Source organism: Vicia villosa, unplaced genomic scaffold (genome assembly GCF_029867415.1).
Source record: "Vicia villosa cultivar HV-30 ecotype Madison, WI unplaced genomic scaffold, Vvil1.0 ctg.002032F_1_1, whole genome shotgun sequence".
Taxonomy (NCBI): Eukaryota; Viridiplantae; Streptophyta; class Magnoliopsida; order Fabales; family Fabaceae; genus Vicia; species Vicia villosa.
The window spans coordinates 163,464-181,796 of NW_026705820.1; the positions used below are offsets into that span (position 1 = coordinate 163,464).

At 40.3% G+C, this 18,333-nt stretch overlaps 2 long non-coding RNA genes across 2 annotated transcripts; both read left to right on the forward strand.

Annotated features, from left to right (window-relative positions):
- Positions 1–1,772: 1,772 nt before the first annotated feature.
- LOC131637581 (uncharacterized) lies at positions 1,773–2,706 on the forward strand. Its single transcript, XR_009294361.1, has 2 exons — positions 1,773–1,859; positions 2,200–2,706. It is a non-coding gene; the product is annotated as an uncharacterized LOC131637581 (long non-coding RNA).
- A 9,647-nt stretch (positions 2,707–12,353) lies between these two features.
- Positions 12,354–13,286, forward strand: LOC131637582 (uncharacterized). The gene is made up of 2 exons (XR_009294362.1): positions 12,354–12,426; positions 12,780–13,286. It is a non-coding gene; the product is annotated as an uncharacterized LOC131637582 (long non-coding RNA).
- Positions 13,287–18,333: the final 5,047 nt, after the last annotated feature.

The window sequence follows — 18,333 nt, forward strand, 5'->3', positions numbered from 1 at the left end:
AGCTCTGATTCTGCAAAACAGATACGTAGGCAGCGGGGTAGGGCCCGTGCGAGCATAATCCTTTCTTTTCCCTACATTCTGCATTCATTTTAGTCCAGATTAGCGTAGTTTACTTGCACACCCATAGATTTAGACACTAGCGTGGATACCATCGAGTACGATGGGTGCGAGGGGTGCTAATACCTTCTCCTCGCGCAACCGACTCCCTTACCCTCTTCTCTGGTCGTGAGACCGTTGTTTTGTTTTGTGGTTTGCTGGCATTCCCTTCCTTTTCAGGATAAATATGTTAGTGGCGACTCTGTTAATTTTCGCGGTAGCGACACACGGCGGTTCCCTCCCTGAAACCTAATCAAGATACACCACTCAATTCTTCCCGACGTCCTATCTCTAAATCAACGGCCAGCTTTTCTCAATTTCAAATAAGTTTCCCTGAATCTAACAAAATCTCCCGAACCCTAAGTTCAACCAAAGTGAAATTAAATTGCCAAGGTAGCAAATCGAATCAAGAGACCTTAGGGTAAATATCCAGGAAGATTTGAACTACATCACGGTGAGAAAAATCACGCAAGAAAGCAAGAGGAAACGAAAAGCGACGCTTACCTACCGGAGTAGCTCCGGCGGCTCTTCAACGGCGTGGATTTGGCGAAATAAACGCGAGGCTATACTTCAATCTCAGGTAACTCCCACGCGTATCTCGATTTTTCCAATTTTCTTCTCCTTCTTCGATTCTTCTTTCTTGAATTTCTGGTTCTCGTTGTCGATGTTGCGTTGAGGGAGAGTGAGGATTCTGTATGATGATGGGAGGCTCAGAGATGGAGGTTGAGCTCAAGCTTAATCGGAGCTCCGACTGTGGAGCTCCAATGGCTTTTGAGAACCGAGCATATAGTGAGGGTGATTGGGGAGATAGGTTGAAGTGGATTGAGTGAGTGAAGGTGAGAATGAGCGTGAATGGTGATGGAGAAGATGATTCAGAGATGAATGAAGAATGACAGAGTGTGTGTATGAAGAGTGAAAGTGGTGGAGAATGAGTGTGTGAAGAAGATGACGTGTAGAAGAAAATGGTGAGAGATGACTCTGTTATATAGAGATTGAGAGGGATTGAGGGCCCTAGGATCTGGATTTCTGTTGTGAGTTGAATGGTGAGATCGAGGTTAGTTGAAGGGAAATCTGTTAGAGGTTAGAAGCTAGGTGAAATTGAAGGTTAGAGTGGTTGAGAGTTTATAGGTTTTCTGTTAGGAGGTTTATGATTGAAGGTAGTTAGTTAGAAACTGAAATGTTAGTTACATTTACTGTTATGGATGTTGGAATTCTGTTACAAACTGTTAGGATGAGCTGGCAGGTAGTTACAATAGGTTGTTAGAAAGTTAGTTAAAAACTGTTATAGGTTAGAGAAGTTGGTTAGGATTAGTTACTGACTTGTTGGAAACAATTGATTGGAAAATGAATTGGTGATAGGTTAATTTGAACTGAATTGTTGCAATGTTTTCGTTAGGCTAATGGTTATGTAGGACTGTCAGTGGCCTAAGGGTCTATGTGTGGGTAGTGAGTGAATGTGTCTTGAACTTGTAGTGATGCTGCTTAAATTTTATGTGTATACAGGTACATGATGCAGCAGGTTTCTTTGAGTTTGTTTTTTTTTGGTGTCGGCGTCGATTTTGTATTGGATGGTTAGATGCAGGCTTTAGTGGGTTGAGTTCTGTTTCGAAACTGTTTTTGTGGTGGTGCAGGGTTGTATGTATGTATTTGGTTTTGACTGGTTTTTGAACTATGCAGGTACGGTTTGTTGATATAGGATGCAAAGTTGGGTTGAATTTCGTGGGGCTGCGAGGAATGGTTCAATTGCAGGTTTGTGGATTAATGTAAGGTCTCTATTTCGAAACCGCAGCAAGTTCGGTTCAGTTTTTTTTGTGTGGATGTGGTAATGATATGTGAGGATTGTATGAATGTGAATTATTAGATATGAATCGGTGAATATATGTGACTGTTCTGAATTGTTTATGTTGCTGGTTTCTTTTTGTGTTATTTGCAGGATTTTTTAACAAGTGAAAGTGAGGAAGGTGGCTGCAAGTTGGTGGCCAGTAATATGGGTGCATTTGGTTTTATTTTTTGAAGTAGTGTGGACCTGTACATGAAGTTTGAACATGGTGGAGAGGTAGAGGCTTGGTTCTGAACTGGTTTGCTGCTACTTTCCTTGTGCAGGATCGGTTGACTACACCGGTTTTGGTTCGAAGCATGGCGAGGCTTAATTGTGAACAGGGCTTTGATAACAATATGGACTCATGAGTTATGATTTTTGTTGTAATTCTGGTTTTTGTAATGGGATTGCTTCCTTTGTAATAAGTAGCCTTAGAAATTTTGTGATGTAGTGATAGGATTGGATGCTGATTTGGACAATAACCTTTTTTGTAGTGATGTAATAGATAGCGGTTGGCCCTGTGATGTAAGGAGACTTGAAATGTACCATATAATATGGCTGTTGTGGAAGCCTTAAGTGAAATTTGAATTCATCTTCCCTTCTCCTTGTTTGTTCATTCAAGTATTTCTTCCATTTCAATTTCACATTCAAATACTTCTCTTCTCTTTGTCAACAGTGATTAAATGATGTGGATTTGAACTTTGAGATGTAAATGATGTAGAACATTCTTTTGTAATTTGTAAACATGTATGGATTTTTGAATGAATGATGAATGATGCGAACTTGAACCATATGTAAATGTAGTGAATGGATCTTCTAAATTAAACTTCTTTATCCTTTGAATGAATTTTCGCTCTTATTTCTCAAATCAAATCCGAATCACCTCACAAGTCGTGCAACAAACGATAGGGACAATGATAATGTCTTGATCACCACACGAGTTTATAAACATCACCTCTTGCATCGTGACTTAACTTTTGTAACTCAAACCACAAACTTTTACCGAATCTTTTCTTACTTGACCTTAGTACAAAGGCCAAATCTTGAAGAATCCTTGAAGTATGAATATGAAGATGTGGAAAAAGTACAACCAAGATAACCTTGAAATAAAATCCAATGAACCTCAGTTGAAGCGCAAAAGATTTAAAGCCTTGACTTTAACGTTAACTCTCAAATTCACTGCTTGAATAATAACCGGGGGAATCAAACTTTAATTTGCTATGCATGCCTCAACATCATTATGAGATCCCTGAATTTCCAAGATCCTTGATCCCATGCCCTTTTTATTGATTAATGATGCATGAGTTATGTTAATGCCCTAATGGAGGTATGCAGATGAAATGCGAAGCCAAAGCCAGTTAGAAATTAAAGGGTAGGACAAATTTGGGGTATGACAGCTGCCCCTATTTAATCGTCTTAAACCTGAAGGTGAGATTGGCGCTAGCCTTTCGAGCATTCAAGGTAGAAGAAGATTAAATATCAAAGTGCCAGAAATTTGTCCTAAAGAGAAGATGGTATAAATGATATCCTTATTTTTGTTTTGATATCTGCTGGGGAAAGAGAATTGTTTTTTCTTTTTTCTGGTGGAAATATTTACAGTGAGTGATGGATTTGAATGGTGATAGCTTGTAACGTAGCCTAGCGGTGCCAATACAGGGTTTTCTAGGATGGTGGTATGAAACAATGACTGAAAGGAAAGGATCTCGTGCTATCCACGACTCAACATCGGGAGAAGACCTCGTACGATCTTCAGGACTGAAAGAAAAAAGACCTCATACAATCTATGACTCAACATCGGGAGAAGATCTCGTACGAACTTCAGGACAGAAAGGAAAAAGATCTCGTGCGATCTACGACTCAACATCGGGAGAAGACCTCGTACGATCTTCAGGACAGAAAGGAAATAGACCTCTTGCGATCTACGACTCAACATCGACTCGACATCAGGAGAGGATCTCGTACGATCTTCAGGACAGAAAGGAAATAGACCTCTTGCGATCTACGACTCAACATCGACTCAACATCAGGAGAGGATCTCGTACGATCTTCAGGACAGAAAGGAAATAGACCTCTTGCGATCTACGACTCAACATCGACTCGACATCAGGAGAGGATCTCGTACGATCTTCAGGACAGAAAGGAAATAGACCTCTTGCGATCTACGACTCAACATCGACTCGACATCAGGAGAGGATCTCGTACGATCTTCAGGACAGAAAGGAAAAGATCTCGTGCGATCTATGACTCAACATCGGGAGAAGACCTCGTACGATCTTCGGGACTGAAAGGAAAAGATCTCGTGCGATCTATGATTCAACATCGAGGTTTGGAGAAGGAAATTGGTTCTGAAATGGTTTGCCAGGTTGGAAACTGGGCTTTGAAATGGTTTGCCAGGTTAGGAATTGGGCTTTGAAAGGGAAAAGATCTCGTGCGATCTATGACTCAACCTCGGGGTTTGGTTTTGAAATGGTTTGCCAAGTTGAAAATTGGGCTTTGAGATGGTTTGCTAGGTTAGGAACTGGGCTTTGAAAGGGTTTTCCAGGTTGGGAACTGGGCTTTGAAAGGGTTTGCCAGGTTGGAAGTGGGCTTTAAAAGGGTTTGCCAGGTTGGAAACTGGGCTTTGAAAAGGTTGGCCAGGTTGGAAGGCCAAGGGTTCGCAACACGGGAGTTGGACTTGAAAAGTTTTCCCATACGGGGGAAGGGAGCACGGAGACTAGTGACGACTAGACTCGATCAAAAGACATAATCACGAAGATGTTGATGCTTGCGAAGCATAAGAATTACATTAATCCCTCAGGCCAAAGGCGGGGTGTAGCTCTTCAAGAGTGGCAATCGTTCGAATTGCCACACACCAAGTATGGTTATTCAAACGATTGAAAAATGAGATGGGTTGAATGCCCACCCTCATTCGCACTCTAATTTGCACGCAGCACACAGGAAATAACCACGACAAGACTAGTGACGACTAGACTTGGCAAGCAGATGGAAGTAACCACTGGGAATTACGGAGATATTGATGCTTGCGAAGCATAAGAATTACATTAATCCCTCAGGCCAAAGGCGGGGTGTAACTCTTCAAGAGCGACAATCGTTCGAATTGCCACACACCAAGTATGATCATTCAAACGACTGAAAAATGAGATGGGTTGAATGCCCACCCTCATTCGCACTCTAATTTGCACACAGCACACGGGAAATAACCTCGGAGACAACGATTCTGACGAAGAAAGACATTGCATCCGATCCTCGTTGGAGAGAGAAAATGAGACTTCTTTTGGGGATTAAGGATACCAGGTATCGGCACCGTGGCATAAGGAGATTTGTAATGTAGTAGCAGATATCAATCGGAGTTTGTGAGGACACCTTTTTATATGGGGAAATATCGTTGTCTCGATTGGGTGCTGATTTGTACTATCTGGCTTATGCTTTGTATGCATGTTTGAATTTTCTATGGCGTAATGATCCGCTTTGACGGATATGCTACGCTTTTGAGGATGCAATGTTATATGCAATGAACACTATATGCAGAGTGCCAAATAAAGGCATTAGTGAGGTAAACACCAGGGAGAATTCCCTTAGTGTTAAGGACCATGTGGAGGTGCCAATAGATATTGGACTTTGATTTGTAAGATGCACTTTTCCTTGACTTGAAGAATGATTTCTGACTTCTCACCATGTGCCACTGCTTGGAGGATTTTCAGCTTAAGGAGATTCCCTTGATTCACCATGTTGGGGATGAGAAATCAAGATAAGGAGCCTTGATTAGGGAGTAGGAAAACTCCTAGGAGAAATAAACTCCTATGCTTGAGGAATGGAACAAACTCTCGGGAGAAATAAACTCCATGCTTGGGGAGAGTCCAAGATTCTAGGAGAAATAAACTCCTATGGTCATGGAGCGACAAAAAACTCAGAATTGTGCCCCAAGCTTCGTGACTTATGGAGGAATTTGCCCCAAAGGATCCTTGGAGAGATTTGTCGAATCTCGACGTAACTGCCTAAGATTGGTTAAACTTGAGAGAGATTCCTTGACATGATTGCCCCAGATTGATCAAAGCCTGAAGAGATTTATCGACATGATTGCCCCAGATTGGGTACATCTTACTAGAATCCTTAAGCCTTCGTTGTTTTGAAGTTAAACATGGAAACAACTTTACCACGCTCAACGGAGTCTTCAAACTCTTCCCTTCAAGGTAATCAAGGAAAGCATTAACTGTTCATGCCCAACGGAGTTCTTTGGATAACTTGCCCTATGATGGTCGACATTTGAGATGATTAGCTTTTCTTCCTCGGAGTTCTCAAGTCTCTTGTACTTTGACATGATCAAGTTACTCACTAATTCTCATCATGGTAACTTCCTTGACGTCAAGCACATGTTTTGTATGCAAAAGAATGTTAATTCTAAGAATGATAATTCTAATGCAAAACCTATGTTAGTCTTGAAGTTTTAAAACTTTTTATGAAATGAGGTTGCGACCTCTTGTGACTGAATCACTAGTTGGCACAACCTCGATTTTTTTGCATGGAAGATAAAGCAAACGCACGATACCAACATGAGTATGAGTCTCGCTTCATTGGGAGTCAGTTAAACGCTATCTCATCGGAGTGCGCTTTCAAAATAAACCCTACTTCAATTAGGACTTTTAAGGGTTGTAATTTGGTCGGGTTCATGGTTTTCAGAAAACAAAGGATTTTTAGGCTCAAAATTATTTGTACCCACCCCCTTCGTGATGTTCTCCATTCCTATGTTCAGTTAACTCGACACGAGTGTTCATCCCTCACAAGGAATTTGGAATGGTTGAGGAATCAATGAGGTTCTTTGGACATGGCAGTCGCTCACCTTTTATTCTTCTGATTCATTATCACACGACTTTGTTCTTGCTTGGCAATTTCATCATCTTTTTTCTTTTGCCATTTTCTTTTCATCTTTTTTTTTTATTTTCATTATTTTTCGCCTTTTTTTTTTGCTCTGTTTTTTTTTGAATAAGTCGTGTGACCTCGCATAGTCATTGATTCGTTGGAGGTGATTGCGACTGCCTCACTCCTTTGATTTGATGAAGGATTACCATTGTGGTATCGTCATCTCTTGATCTCTTGATGGAATAAGGATAATCATTGCGGTTTTGACATTCCTCAACCTTTTGAAGGATAACCATTGTTGTATCCTTAGATGCATACCCTTTTGGTGAGTTTTGAAAGCTCGATCAAGTTAAATGAACACTACCCTGCCCCAAGGTTAAAATAAGGGTTTTTATTATTAGAAAAGAAACTCCTACTTCAAGGCTCAAAGGGGTTAACAAGGGTCTACCTCCCTTATATCTCCAGTGTTTGGGGATTTGAAACAATGCCTGTACATCCTCAGTAAGGTTTTTATTCAAAAACACACGATTAGAGATTTTGCATTTTTTTTTCATCATTCTCCCTCAGCTCTTTGCCTAAGCAAGCGATTAGTAAAGTTAGTATCATAATGCCAAAAACATTTTATGAGTGAAAACGAATGGGTTTCTTCAAGACAAACATAAACAATGTATTATGATTTTCATTCAGAAATTAACAAGTTTTTACATGCTAGCAATGCTTAAACAAACAATGAAATGTTACAAATGAGAATGCAATAAAGAAACTAAATGAATGCCATTGTTGAGGAGACTTGACTCCGTCTGGACTTCTTGATCTTGAATACTTTTGCAGTTCTTTCCAAACTCTTCAGATTACTCCAAAAGAGAACTCCAACGAAGTCACCCATGAGTCGTAAACTTTTGCCTTGCTTTAGGGATTCGAGCAATGCGAGTGATGCAATGCTCAAAATAAGAGTACGTCTTGCTTATCCCTCGTGCGGGAGCCCCAAGCATAGTTGCTAGAGTAGTAATCGCCATCAGAAATGGAAGAACCTTGTATGGTCATTAAACTCAGGAGAGCTATTTGTGGTGAAGAGGACCCAATACTCGAATCTTAACCAATTGAAATTCTGACAAACGGGGAAGCGAATGAGAACAAGGCAATAGAATCACGTCAATTTGTTTCTCATATTCTTCTTGTCTCTACTAACAAGCGAAGGCCACTGAGAAGGAAATTACGCGAAAAGGCGACTGAGATGTGAAGTAGAACCTTGAGAATGAGAAGCATTGTGTAGAACACTTTTGATTACCACGCGGAAAAAGATTCTGACGAAGTCACCCAGGAATTTGTAATGCTTTAAGGGATTCGAGCAATGCAAGTGGTGCAAAGCTCAAGATAAGAGTGCGTCTTGCTTATCCCTCGATCGGGAGCCCCAAGCAACTTCCACACATGTACAGGAGATGATTACCTTTTTAGCTTCAATATCCAAAGCAATCAGAGTGAGAGTAAATGACCTTTATAGCTCTTGATATCAGGCGCTAGGCCTCTGAGGAATTTGTCTCAATTCTTCTTGTCAAAGAGAAAAGGATTGAATAACCTCCACACACTAATTCATGTCAGTTTCCATTTCTGTTCTCATCTCATTTAAAATCCACAGAGTTGTTCCAATATCAACATTTGAGCACGTAACGGTGAGAAGTCAATTGTATTGTTGATGTCAAAGTCTGAATAGCAAGGCCTCCACAAGCTTCTGATAGAACCATGAAATGCATGATAGTGTGAATGCAATGTGTTCGTTTATGGAGAATCCTAAAGTCTTTTCACACTTTTTCTTTTTCTTTTATTTTCTCTTTTTTTGTATATTTTTTTTTGGAAATAGACTTTAGGATCCCTCATAAATGAAGTGGATAAAGCGATGATGTTATGCAATGCAAAAGCACGGAATCGAGGTCCATATAATCTTAGTAGCATATGTACAATCCTCTGAATGACTGATATAAAACCTCCTTGCAGGCCAAATGTCACAGGATCAAAGGTTCGACGCCCTTTTGAATACCAGAATATCAAGCACCATGAGAACAGACCAAATAAAGGTCCGACCTCAAATATGAAGAAGCAATGGTATGTAGGAGTCAAGGTTTCCTGTCCCACCCCAATCTCACGGGTATGTAGTCTAGACACGGACAAATGGTCCCTAATGGTCACTAGGGTCTACAGTTCCCATGGGGTACAAAGTGTTTGAGGCAACAAGCGTGCCAGACACAGTGTTCCATGAAAGAACCTCGCCCAGTTGTGGTACCCCATGTCAAGCTCGATCGTAGCAAGAGCCACGGGAGTCAACATGAGCATCCACGCTAATCCTATGTGTCACTGGCCTGGGTAGTGGGCCTTTTACCTCACAAAACCCCCCACCTGCAAAACAAAGCAGAAAAATATGTGGCCCCCACGGGGACCCATAATATAGTCCAGATGCATGATGTGCAAGCAGAAATAAACATGATATGTAAGCAGAAAATAAACATGCAAACATATATACAAGATATAGACATAAAAAACAAATAAACACCCAAAAAAATAAAACAAACAAAGGCTAGGATCGACTAGCTTAGGTAATCCCCAGCAGAGTCGCCAGCTGTCGCACGCTCGCGAAAAATGAACAGAGTCGCCACCAATATATTTATCCCATAAGGGAAAGGAATATCAGAAAACCTAACAAAGGAAGGAACAGGGTCTTGCGACCAGAGAATCAAGGTACGGGAGTCGGTTACGCAAGGGGAAGGTACTAGCACCCCTCACGCCCATCGTACTCGATGGTATCCACCTATGTTTGTTGCTATCTAAAGGGTGTGTACTATAAATCTAAGGTTTAATGCTAAAGGAATGCATGCAAATGAAAGAAAAAAGAAACACGGGGAAAACAAGGTTTATAAATAGTTGTGCTCGCTTAGGCCCCGCGACCCAATGCCTACGTATCCTTTTCAGGAATCAGAGCGCCGTAGTTCGGCTCAAGATTTTCTGTTTGTTTTTGTGTTTTTTAGTTGGGCGGAGTTAACGCTCGCGCTCTTGCACAAGGGAACAGCCTAGGATGCAATGGAGCGGAAATAACGGTGCCCTTAAGAAAGGAGAGAAGAGAGAGAGTTTTTTTGAGCGTTTCGAGGAAATCCCTTAAGCAAGGGAAACTCGAGTTACTCTTTGGTTGATGTTTTTTAGAAGTTGGGAACTTACGCCTGAATGGGACCCTTAAGCAAGGGAGATCCAAGCACTCGAACATTCCCTTAAGCAAGGGACGTTCAAGCTTCCATTCCCTTTTAAGAATTTTCACTTTGATTAATGGTGTTTTAAGTGTTTTCTTTGTATTTTTTATGGGGAATTTATTCAAGTATTTATTAGATGTTTTATGTCGTAAAGAAAAAGAATGGAAAAGAGGGAACTATTCCTAATTTCTAAATCTATGTTATTCTAATCTAAGTCTAATGTTAACATGGCAATGGGATCCTAAAAGGGGCATACTAATGATATTAGCAAGATAGGCCAAAAATATGGCCAAAAACAACTAACAAAAACCACACAAGAATTATACAAAATAATATGAACATAGCACAAAAACAATTCAAGCATTAATGGAAAATCAAACTAAAACTACTATTGTTTTATGAGTTTTTTATGAAAAAATTCTAAGACTAAAATTAAACCTAAAAGTGGCCTAAAAATCTAACAAATTTCATTGATTTTATGTAGAGATTACTAAAAGAAACTAAAAATAAAGCTCTTGAAAAAAAAACTAAAAATCTATCAAGTTTTAATGGAGTCAGGGGGTCTAAATTGAAAATGATGGTGTAAGTAAGGGATAGGGCGCAGGCCCACATACAATTGGCCCAAGACAGGTTTTTTGCACAGATTCGTTCACACCAAAAAGAGAGAAGATGAAGTTGGGCTTATGGGGGTGAGAATCAGAATTATTGAGCCCAAGCTTGTTTTGTTTCAGCACCAGATTTTATAGTTTTCAATTAAAAAGAAAAACAAATAAAAATAAAAATTAAAGAAGGATGAAAAGGGCTTAGGGTTACGTTTAGTGGTGTTTATCAGACTCTCTATTTTGAATCTCAGCATCTCCTTCGTTCTCATCTCTTCGCATCGTCACCGCCGCTCCGGCACGGCGGTTCCCTCCCTGAAACATAATCAAGATACACCACTCAATTCTTCCCGACGTCCTATCTCTAAATCCACGACCAGCTTTTCTCAATTTCAAATAAGTTTCCCTGAATCTAACAAAATCTCCCGAACCCTAAGTTCAACCAAAGTGAAATTAAATTGCCAAGGTAGCAAATCGAATCAAGAGACCTTAGGGTAAATATCCAGGAAGATTTGAACTACATCACGGTGAGAAAAATCACGCAAGAAATCAAGAGGAAACGAAAAGCGACGCTTACCTACCGGAGTAGCTCCGGCGGCTCTTCAACGGCGTGGATTTGGCGAAATAAACGCGAGGCTATACTTCAATCTCAGGTAACTCCCACGCGTATCTCGATTTTTCCAATTTTCTTCTCCTTCTTCGATTCTTCTTTCTTGAATTTCTGGTTCTCGTTGTCGATGTTGCGTTGAGGGAGAGTGAGGATTCTGTATGATGATGGGAGGCTCAGAGATGGAGGTTGAGCTCAAGCTTAATCGGAGCTCCGATTGTGGAGCTCCAATGGCTTTTGAGAACCGAGCATATAGTGAGGGTGATTGGGGAGATAGGTTGAAGTGGATTGAGTGAGTGAAGGTGAGAATGAGCGTGAATGGTGATGGAGAAGATGATTCAGAGATGAATGAAGAATGACAGAGTGTGTGTATGAAGAGTGAAAGTGGTGGAGAATGAGTGTGTGAAGAAGATGGCGTGTAGAAGAAAATGGTGAGAGATGACTCTGTTATATAGAGATTGAGAGGGATTGAGGGCCCTAGGATCTGGATTTCTGTTGTGAGTTGAATGGTGAGATCGAGGTTAGTTGAAGGGAAATCTGTTAGAGGTTAGAAGCTAGGTGAAATTGAAGGTTAGAGTGGTTGAGAGTTTATAGGTTTTCTGTTAGGAGGTTTATGATTGAAGGTAGTTAGTTAGAAACTGAAATGTTAGTTACATTTACTGTTATGGATGTTGGAATTCTGTTACAAACTGTTAGGATGAGCTGGCAGGTAGTTACAATAGGTTGTTAGAAAGTTAGTTAAAAACTGTTATAGGTTAGAGAAGTTGGTTAGGATTAGTTACTGACTTGTTGGAAACAATTGATTGGAAAATGAATTGGTGATAGGTTAATTTGAACTGAATTGTTGCAATGTTTTCGTTAGGCTAATGGTTATGTAGGACTGTCAGTGGCCTAAGGGTCTATGTGTGGGTAGTGAGTGAATGTGTCTTGAACTTGTAGTGATGCTGCTTAAATTTTATGTGTATGCAGGTACATGATGCAGCAGGTTTCTTTGAGTTTGTTTTTTTTTGGTGTCGGCGTCGATTTTGTATTGGATGGTTAGATGCAGGCTTTAGTGGGTTGAGTTCTGTTTCGAAACTGTTTTTGTGGTGGTGCAGGGTTGTATGTATGTATTTGGTTTTGACTGGTTTTTGAACTATGCAGGTACGGTTTGTTGATATAGGATGCAAAGTTGGGTTGAATTTCGTGGGGCTGCGAGGAATGGTTCAATTGCAGGTTTGTGGATTAATGCAAGGTCTCTATTACGAAACCGCAGCAAGTTCGGTTCAGTTTTTTTGAGTGGATGTGGTAATGATATGTGAGGATTGTATGAATGTGAATTATTAGATATGAATCGGTGAATATATGTGACTGTTCTGAATTGTTTATGTTGCTGGTTTCTTTTTGTGTTATTTGCAGGGTTTTTTAACAAGTGAAAGTGAGGAAGGTGGCTGCAAGTTGGTGGCCAGTAATATGGGTGCATTTGGTTTTATTTTTTGAAGTAGTGTGGACCTGTACATGAAGTTTGAACATGGTGGAGAGGTAGAGGCTTGGTTCTGAACTGGTTTGCTGCTACTTTCCTTGTGCAGGATCGGTTGACTACACCGGTTTTGGTTCGAAGCATGGCGAGGCTTAATTGTGAACAGGGCTTTGATAACAATATGGACTCATGAGTTATGATTTTTGTTGTAATTCTGGTTTTTGTAATGGAATTGCTTCCTTTGTAATAAGTAGCCTTAGAAATTTTGTGATGTAGTGATAGGATTGGATGCTGATTTGGACAATAACCTTTTTTGTAGTGATGTAATAGATAGCGGTTGGCCCTGTGATGTAAGGAGACTTGAAATGTACCATATAATATGGCTGTTGTGGAAGCCTTAAGTGAAATTTGAATTCATCTTCCCTTCTCCTTGTTTGTTCATTCAAGTATTTCTTCCATTTCAATTTCACATTCAAATACTTCTCTTCTCTTTGTCAACAGTGATTAAATGATGTGGATTTGAACTTTGAGATGTAAATGATGTAGAACATTCTTTTGTAATTTGTAAACATGTATGGATTTTTGAATGAATGATGAATGATGCGAACTTGAACCATATGTAAATGTAGTGAATGGATCTTCTAAATTAAACTTCTTTATCCTTTGAATGAATTTTCGCTCTTATTTCTCAAATCAAATCCGAATCACCTCACAAGTCGTGCAACAAACGATAGGGACAATGATAATGTCTTGATCACCACACGAGTTTATAAACATCACCTCTTGCATCGTGACTTAACTTTTGTAACTCAAACCACAAACTTTTACCGAATCTTTTCTTACTTGACCTTAGTACAAAGGCCAAATCTTGAAGAATCCTTGAAGTATGAATATGAAGATGTGGAAAAAGTACAACCAAGATAACCTTGAAATAAAATCCAATGAACCTCAGTTGAAGCGCAAAAGATTTAAAGCCTTGACTTTAACGTTAACTCTCAAATTCACTGCTTGAATAATAACCGGGGGAATCAAACTTTAATTTTCTATGCATGCCTCAACATCATTATGAGATCCCTGAATTTCCAAGATCCTTGATCCCATGCCCTTTTTATTGATTAATGATGCATGAGTTATGTTAATGCCCTAATGGAGGTATGCAGATGAAATGTGAAGCCAAAGCCAGTTAGAAATTAAAGGGTAGGACAAATTTGGGGTATGACAGCTGCCCCTATTTAATCGTCTTAAACCTGAAGGTGAGATTGGCGCTAGCCTTTCGAGCATTCAAGGTAGAAGAAGATTAAATATCAAAGTGCCAGAAATTTGTCCTAAAGAGAAGATGGTATAAATGATATCCTTATTTTTGTTTTGATATCTGCTGGGGAAAGAGAATTGTTTTTTCTTTTTTCTGGTGGAAATATTTACAGTGAGTGATGGATTTGAATGGTGATAGCTTGTAACGTAGCCTAGCGGTGCCAATACAGGGTTTTCCAGGATGGTGGTATGAAACAATGACTGAAAGGAAAGGATCTCGTGCTATCCACGACTCAACATCGGGAGAAGACCTCGTACGATCTTCAGGACTGAAAGAAAAAAGACCTCATACAATCTATGACTCAACATCGGGAGAAGATCTCGTACGAACTTCAGGACAGAAAGGAAAAAGATCTCGTGCGATCTACGACTCAACATCGGGAGAAGACCTCGTACGATCTTCAGGACAGAAAGGAAATAGACCTCTTGCGATCTACGACTCAACATCGACTCGACATCAGGAGAGGATCTCGTACGATCTTCAGGACAGAAAGGAAATAGACCTCTTGCGATCTACGACTCAACATCGACTCGACATCAGGAGAGGATCTCGTACGATCTTCAGGACTGAAAGGAAATAGACCTCTTGCGATCTACGACTCAACATCGACTCGACATCAGGAGAGGATCTCGTACGATCTTCAGGACAGAAAGGAAAAGATCTCGTGCGATCTATGACTCAACATCGGGAGAAGACCTCGTACGATCTTCGGGACTGAAGGGAAAAGATCTCGTGCGATCTATGATTCAACATCGAGGTTTGGAGAAGGAAATTGGTTCTGAAATGGTTTGCCAGGTTGGAACTGGGCTTTGAAATGGTTTGCCAGGTTAGGAATTGGGCTTTGAAAGGGAAAAGATCTCGTGCGATCTATGACTCAACCTCGGGGTTTGGTTTTGAAATGGTTTGCCAGGTTGGAAACTGGGCTTTGAAAAGGTTGGCCAGGTTGGAAGGCCAAGGGTTCGCAACACGGGAGTTGGACTTGAAAAGTTTTCCCATACGGGGGAAGGGAGCACGGAGACTAGTGACGACTAGACTCGATCAAAAGACATAATCACGAAGATGTTGATGCTTGCGAAGCATAAGAATTACATTAATCCCTCAGGCCAAAGGCGGGGTGTAGCTCTTCAAGAGTGGCAATCGTTTGAATTGCCACACACCAAGTATGGTTATTCAAACGATTGAAAAATGAGATGGGTTGAATGCCCACCCTCATTCGCACTCTAATTTGCACGCAGCACACAGGAAATAACCACGACAAGACTAGTGACGACTAGACTTGGCAAGCAGATGGAAGTAACCACTGGGAATTACGGAGATATTGATGCTTGCGAAGCATAAGAATTACATTAATCCCTCAGGCCAAAGGCGGGGTGTAACTCTTCAAGAGCGACAATCGTTCGAATTGCCACACACCAAGTATGATCATTCAAACGACTGAAAAATGAGATGGGTTGAATGCCCACCCTCATTCGCACTCTAATTTGCACACAGCACACGGGAAATAACCTCGGAGACAACGATTCTGACGAAGAAAGACATTGCATCCGATCCTCGTTGGAGAGAGAAAATGAGACTTCTTTTGGGGATTAAGGATACCAGGTATCGGCACCGTGGCATAAGGAGATTTGTAATGTAGTAGCAGATATCAATCGGAGCTTGTGAGGACACCTTTTTATATGGGGAAATATCGTTGTCTCGATTGGGTGCTGATTTGTACTATCTGGCTTATGCTTTGTATGCATGTTTGAATTTTCTATGGCGTAATGATCCGCTTTGACGGATATGCTACGCTTTTGAGGATGCAATGTTATATGCAATGAACACTATATGCAGAGTGCCAAATAAAGGCATTAGTGAGGTAAACACCAGGGAGAATCCCCTTAGTGTTAAGGACCATGTGGAGGTGCCAATAGATATTGGACTTTGATTTGTAAGATGCACTTTTCCTTGACTTGAAGAATGATTTCTGACTTCTCACCATGTGCCACTGCTTGGAGGATTTTCAGCTTAAGGAGATTCCCTTGATTCACCATGTTGGGGATGAGAAATCAAGATAAGGAGCCTTGATTAGGGAGTAGGACAACTCCTAGGAGAAATAAACTCCTATGCTTGAGGAATGGAACAAACTCTCGGGAGAAATAAACTCCATGCTTGGGGAGAGTCCAAGATTCTAGGAGAAATAAACTCCTATGGTCATGGAGCGACAAAAAACTCAGAATTGTGCCCCAAGCTTCGTGACTTATGGAGGAATTTGCCCCAAAGGATCCTGGGAGAGATTTGTCGAATCTCGACGTAACTGCCTCAGATTGGTTGAACTTGAGAGAGATTCCTTGACATGATTGCCCCAGATTGATCAAAGCCTGAAGAGATTTATCGACATGATTGCCCCAGATTGGGTACATCTTACTAGAATCCTTAAGCCTTCGTTGTTTTGAAGTTAAACATGGAAACAACTTTACCACACTCAACGGAATCTTCAAACTCTTCCCTTCAAGGTAATCAAGGAAAGCATTAACTGTTCATGCCCAACGGAGTTCTTTGGATAACTTGCCCTTTGATGGTCGACATTTGAGATGATTAGCTTTTCTTCCTCGGAGTTCTCAAGTCTCTTGTACTTTGACATGATCAAGTTACTCACTAATTCTCATCATGGTAACTTCCTTGACGTCAAGCACATGTTTTGTATGCAAAAGAATGTTAATTCTAAGAATGATAATTCTAATGCAAAACCTATGTTAGTCTTGAAGTTTTAAAACTTTTTATGAAATGAGGTTGCGACCTCTTGTGACTGAATCACTAGTTGGCACAACCTCGATTTTTTTGCATGGAAGATAAAGCAAACGCACGATACCAACATGAGTATGAGTCTCGCTTCATTGGGAGTCAGTTAAACGCTATCTCATCGGAGTGCGCTTTCAAAATAAACCCTACTTCAATTAGGACTTTTAAGGGTTGTAATTTGGTCGGGTTCATGGTTTTCAGAAAACAAAGGATTTTTAGGCTCAAAATTATTTGTACCCACCCCCTTCGTGATGTTCTCCATTCCTATGTTCAGTTAACTCGACACGAGTGTTCATCCCTCACAAGGAATTTGGAATGGTTGAGGAATCAATGAGGTTCTTTGGACATGGCAGTCGCTCACCTTTTATTCTTCTGATTCATTATCACACGACTTTGTTCTTGCTTGGCAATTTCATCATCTTTTTTCATTTGCCATTTTCTTTTCATCTTTTTTTTTTTATTTTCATTATTTTTCGCCTTTTTTTTTGCTCTGTTTTTTTTTGAACAAGTCGTGTGACCTCGCATAGTCATTGATTCGTTGGAGGTGATTGCGACTGCCTCACTCCTTTGATTTGATGAAGGATTACCATTGTGGTATCGTCATCTCTTGATCTCTTGATGGAATAAGGATAATCATTGCGGTTTTGACATTCCTCAACCTTTTGAAGGATAACCATTGTTGTATCCTTAGATGCATACCCTTTTGGTGAGTTTTGAAAGCTCGATCAAGTTAAATGAACACTACCCTGCCCCAAGGTTAAAATAAGGGTTTTTATTATTAGAAAAGAAACTCCTACTTCAAGGCTCAAAGGGGTTAACAAGGGTCTACCTCCCTTATATCTCCAGTGTTTGGGGATTTGAAACAATGCCTGTACATCCTCAGTAAGGTTTTTATTCAAAAACACACGATTAGAGATTTTGCATTTTTTTCATCATTCTCCCTCAGCTCTTTGCCTAAGCAAGCGATTAGTAAAGTTGGTATCATAATGCCAAAAACATTTTATGAGTGAAAACGAATGGGTTTCTTCAAGACAAACATAAACAATGTATTATGATTTTCATTCAGAAATTAACAAGTTTTTACATGCTAGCAATGCTTAAACAAACAATGAAATGTTACAAATGAGAATGCAATAAAGAAACTAAATGAATGCCATTGTTGAGGAGACTTGACTCCGTCTGGACTTCTTGATCTTGAATACTTTTGCAGTTCTTTCCAAACTCTTCAGATTACTCCAAAAGAGAACTCCAACGAAGTCACCCATGAGTCGTAAACTTTTGCCTTGCTTTAGGGATTCGAGCAATGCGAGTGATGCAATGCTCAAAATAAGAGTACGTCTTGCTTATCCCTCGTGCGGGAGCCCCAAGCATAGTTGCTAGAGTAGTAATCGCCATCAGAAATGGAAGAACCTTGTATGGTCATTAAACTTAGGAGAGCTATTTGTGGTGAAGAGGACCCAATACTCGAATCTTAACCAATTGAAATTCTGACAAACGGGGAAGCGAATGAGAACAAGGCAATAGAATCACGTCAATTTGTTTCTCATATTCTTCTTGTCTCTACTAACAA